Below are 6,130 nucleotides of genomic sequence, written 5' to 3' on the forward strand. Positions count from 1 at the left end.
GTTGACACAAACTTTGACTGGATAACTGCCCACAAGAATTGCATCTTTTGGTTAAATTTCAATCACTTCTCCCTTTATATCTCTTATTTTTGTTACTGCAGAGACATTCATATGTTCAGGAAAAATATATTTGAGATGAATCCAAAACTGTTGAAAACCCCAGTGTTTTTTCAGTGTAGACCATATCTAGTATGTAATCATGAACTATAAGAAGTTTCTTGTTAATACTCCATGGACGTTCCTTTATGATTCTGTTAAGAAAATCTCTTTTTTTGTACTTGAAAATAAAAATATTAGGATCAATCTTCACTAGTTTAAGCTCTTCAGGAGAAATAAAAGGCCTGGTGAACTAAATAAATCTGTCAACCATTTCATGCTTCATTCTCCCTTCGGTAATCACTTTTCCAATGGCACTTGCCTCCAATTTAGCTTCATCTTCTTCAGTATTATTATTGTTCTCTTGTTGAAAGGTAATAACTTCACTTGTATTACCTAGGTCAAGTGTGGCTTGCTTAAACTTGTTCTCCAAGTTTCTAACCTGCATGTCTCCTTCAGTATCCAGTAACTGAGTGAATGGGTTTTTAGTGTTTGTAGTTTTAAGATGCAGAGGCTGAGGACAAATGTTGAGGATGGAATTAGGGTAAGGATAATAAGAGGGAATCTTTAAAATATAGTTGCCTTGTTTCCTGCTAATCCTATTAATTTTGGAATATAAGGAATCTGTTTTAAAAGGGAAAGTATAGCTGGAGTTGACCAAACAAGAATAACGATGTAACAGACATTTCGGCAGTGACAATTTTTATTTTATTTTAATTGAGTGAAAGATTGGCTGCATTGAATGAATGATTCACCGAGTTGAAGAAGAACAAGATACTTTTCCTCCATCCACCATTAAGAACAACACAAATCTTCAAACGATTGTCGACAAACTCTGCAAACGCGATGAACACAACGTAAAAAAAAAAAAGGAAAATTCCATTAGAGATATCACAGACTGTAAACACATAATGGAGAAAAAAATAAGAGAATTAACTACTCATTAAGATAAGGAAGTAAATACAAAAAAAACATGAAACTTTGAAAAGGGGAAAATCCACAGAGATAATTAAGATGTTGAAACCAAAGAGTTAATAATCAGTTAACGATCAACATAAATTAAAAACAGATTAAAAACAATCAAAAGATGGTGGTGGAGATTGAAAAAGATAGTTAATTTGTTAATATAACATTATTGCCCGATTCATTAATCCAAAAACATCATAGACCGGAATTTTATATTTTGTTTGTATCTTAGAATACACAGTTTTGTATTTATTCATGAATTTCAGTTATTATGTATTTAAATAGTCCTTAACCCGTGTCGTAACGGCACGAGCCATGATGTTGGTTCATTTTTAATATATTATATAATTTGTGTCCCGAATACTTATCAACTCCCTATGATTTAATATGGGTTTGTCATAAAAGTAGTTGGGATTTTCCTCTCTTTTTTCTTATTTTTTTCCTTTAAAATTTTACCGGCGGAGATTTCCTCAATAGAAAGAAATATAATCTTAACTTCCAGACACTTTTTTATTTAGGTTCATTGCTTATAATGAGATAATGCTCTACATGAAAATGGAAGTTTAAATATTTTTTGGAAATATGTCGTCTGCAGCGCTCATCTCAGTGAAATCAACAAATTAATATCGTCCATAAAATTCTCCCCATGCTCCTATTTTGCTCCAGCTGACTCATCTATCATGGTCATGTTGTCGATCCTCCAAATAGGCAAAAAATGGTATTTTTTTGCATCGAACGGATGATACAAACTCTCCGATGTGACATGATTTTCCTGTAATTTTTCAACATCCATTAGATGACAATGTTTAAAATGTGTACCCATTACCTTTTCGAAGGGATTGTATATATGCGAACCTCTGCCATTAAATCTTCAACAAAGTGTTGTGCCAGCAGTTCGTCTTAACGAAGGCTTTGGTAACTTCAAAAGTCTTGGACATTTTGTCACTTCTATGTTCCTACCATCACTTGGAATACAATCTGGCGACACATTACCTCATAAAGAACCTTGAACACATATTGTACTCCCTGATTCTATTTCAAATTAATAGGTTGTCAATAGATCCTTTACCAAAAGTTGACATCTTCTACGTTTAATATTTATAAAAAAAAATTATGGTATTTTGGATCGTTGCTTTCTAAGATTGTAGTTTTCAAAATTGGCCTCTTCAAGTCCCACGGCTTTCTACGTTTATATCATGTTTGTTTTAAACATTTTAGTTAGCTATATTATGTTTGTTACTAACTTTAAACTTGATGTCATATTCTACTGTGAACTTTATGTGATTTCAGAATCGAAATAGTTATACATCTTTCATTCGTATCAAGTAATCCGTTGCATATCCCAACAATTCTTCTACAACAATTCCTTTCTTTTTGTCGTTTCCGTACCATCAGTAGCCATTATTGTCAAACACAATCTGTCCAATTTTTGTTGATGTTAAGTATTTGCAATGTTCGTTTTTCTTAAATAAATAGATTGTGGAAAAACTAAAAAAAAAAAAGAACATAAGTCTTACATCGCGTCTAAGTTACTATATCCAAAATACTTCGGACACTGTTTCTGTCCTTAAGGGTGATTTCTATGCTTGCGGAAATCCTGGACATATGGAGGTTCACTGTAGAAACCGTAAGGACCTTAAAAAGAAAAATAATGTTAATTTGGTTGAAAACAACAAAGATGAATTTTCTGGCACGGTGTCTGAAGTAAATTTGGTAACAAATGTGAGAGACTGGTGGGTAGACTCTGGTGCTACCAAACATGTCTGTGGAAACAAAGATATGTTCACCTCTCATAATAAGGTAGGGGAAGGCGAGAAACTCTATATGGGTAACTCATCTACATCTTCGGGTAGGAAAAAGCAAAGTTGGGCTCAAGCTCGCTTCTGGCAAGATTCTCACTTTGAATGAAGCTCTTCATGTTCCGGACATCTGCAAAAATCTTGTTTATTGTGGTGTTTTAGATGATAAGGGTTTTAAAATTGTAATAGAATATGGGAAATGTGTTGTAACTAAGGAAACTATATTTATTTCCTTAATTAATTTGACAGTACATGCAATACCAATCATTTGCGAAGTGAGCTATTTGCGCAAGTGTGGTCAATGTATCCCTTAACTGTAATAATAATAACAACACGTCAGTTTTTTTCAAGGCGTCCAATTGTAAATGGTATGAATCTAATAGATTTGAATTGTACCTCAATCTAAGATATCACCTTCTTCTCACATAACATAACAATTGAGGAAGGACAAATCTTGACCACTCTTTACATAAGCAGAGTTAGCCAATTAAATTATGTTTTGCAATTGTCTTACATGGAAATTATTATTAATCCATACTTTAATCGGCTTAGTCCTATAGAAAGTTAATCTTAATTTTTTGAACTTATTTCTTGACCAAATTATTGAACTATATCTCAGTCATGTTCTGCTTTGTGTGATCTACCCATATGTATATACTATACCTTCTAACCCAGTGAATGAAACCTATACATATTGATCCGTAATTTGATATTGTTGATTTGTAATCAAGAGGTCGCATGATTTGAGAATGTAAAATATAAAAAATATTCTATAAACATCGGAGGCAAAATTTAGATTTATGATTTAGAGTTTTTTATGATGATTTTGATGAACAAACATAATTTTCAAACAAATATTTTAGAATGTAAATACATTTTCCCGGTCAATAAGGTTTTATATTGGGAATTGAGTGAAAGTACGTTGTTGTCTTTGTAGGTAGTTGTCGCGAAATAACTCGACATTATGGTCTTTCAGGAAAAAGAATATAATAGTACTTGAGAGAGCGATAATGTTCTCTTACGCGGGTACACCAATTGCCTTTATATAATACGGATACTGTTTCGGTGATCCAACAGTCATGATCATATTGTCTTATACGTTCCGGTATCATCCTCGAAATATTTGGTTTTTGTCCTTATCAATCGTGCTAAAAACAACTGATTACATCTTTCACAATACAATGTTGCATGTTTTGTGAAGATTTTGTTTTTACTCGGTCAATAAAACTCACTAAAAATCAAAAACTATTATTATCCACTACTATTACCAACACCCACCACCATAAAAACCATCCGCCGCCACTATTTCTTCCACCAATAATTTATTAATAAAATTATGTATTATGTTAGATTATTAAAGGGACATTTATAATAGAAATTTAATTAATAATTATGAACAATCAATGAGACACTAATTAATAAAACATTTAAAAATGGTTAAGTTGAACAAACCCCAGCGGTAAATTTATCTTTACCAAGGACAAATCCTGAACACTCTTTACATAGAAAAATCGATAATAAATAATTTCATATGTTCTGATCTTGATTCGTGTCGTTCGTTTAGTTACTACATAACATGACAATTGGTTGCACCAATTTTTTAAAATGGACATGTGTTTTATCAAGTTTATTTTAACATTAGAATGATCAACCACATGTTATACTTTATAATATAACGTTACATATTGCCGTTACGAAATTAGCATAATATGTTTTTGTTCACCAATACCCGCCACCACCATAAAACCATATGAATCCTTTTTTTTTATCCACCACCACCTAGTGGCAGAGCCAAGGGTTGACTAACCTGGCTCTAACCCTTAATAACTACATAATTTTTTTAATTTATTTTATAAATAGTAATTTGTCCATATATATTTATAGTTTAGTCCATCAAAGTTTACATGTTTCTTTAAGAAAAAAGTAGGCCCCCTCAATGTCAATTTTTGACTCCACCACTGCCGCCCACCCCATGTAGGTTGTTGGACGCAATTCTAATTTTCAATCACAAATGCCATGTATGAGGTTTAGATTGAACAAAATGTCATCAATTGATTAGTTTCATTATTTTTTTCTGTGTATATATATTCTTTTTTGTATTGCAATCAATTTTATTTTAACATTAAAAAATCATGATTTATACGATATCGTACCAAAGATAACAGGGGTACCATTTGGGTGATCCAACTACGATCATGAAAATATTGTCTTGTATGATATCATCCCTGAAATACATGGTACATTCATTTATCAAAAGTGTTAAAAACAACCAACCACATCTTCCACACTACGATGTTATCGATGTTGTAACGACAACATAAAATTAATATTGTCCATCACTACTTACCAGCACTCACCGTCACTACTTCTTCCACCACAAATCAGGGGCGGAGCCAGGATTTTGAGGAAAGAGGGAGAAAAAATTCTTGGCAAGTTGGATACATGTGAACAATGGACTTTGTATCCCATTTTATGATAAAAGAACAAAAATAAATATAATTGTGCTTGGCTCCGCCCTTAACCACCACTAATCTTTCGGCCTCCACCTCTTCTACTACTCATTGTCGCCAAAAATGTCTATTGATATTATTTATCAAAATTACTTATTAATAGAAATAAATATTATAATAAATATTAGTCATTTATTATGAGCAATTAGTGAAACACTAATTAAAGAACACTTAATAATGAATAGATTATTTATTATGTGCAATTAGTGAAACACTAATTAATAAAGAAAACATGATATTTAAGTTGAACAAACCACCACCGTTGATTTATCTTTTCTATTAATTCCAACCAAGGTGGAACACTGGTTAGAGGCCACTCTTATGACCCAATAGGTCATGAGTTCGAACCTCTAAGTTATAATTTTTGAAAATCCATATCTTTTCATTCATAATATTGGAATTAATGCCACGCGTGCGAGTTGTAGGGGGTGGTCAGGGGAACCACAACCATTGATTTATCTTTGTCTGGACAAATCCCGACCACTACAAACATAGGCAAACTTAGCCTAGCTTTGTTTTGTACTAAGGATTTGATGTACATTCTCATATGATATATTTAATTAAGAGCATTTGTTCATATTCCTTGGGAAATAAAAATAAAGGATATTGTTATGAGATGTTAGCATGGCATTCTTTCGGAAAAAAAAAAACTTGGATACCCCGTCAAGAAAACTAATTCTTTACAAAATAATTTTATCTATTTTGCTTTAATTTGATGTTTTTTTTTTCCTTTTCATGTTATATGATTATTATTATTAT

The sequence above is a fragment of the Papaver somniferum genome, chromosome 7 (assembly GCF_003573695.1).
Source record: "Papaver somniferum cultivar HN1 chromosome 7, ASM357369v1, whole genome shotgun sequence".
Classification (NCBI taxonomy): Eukaryota; Viridiplantae; Streptophyta; class Magnoliopsida; order Ranunculales; family Papaveraceae; genus Papaver; species Papaver somniferum.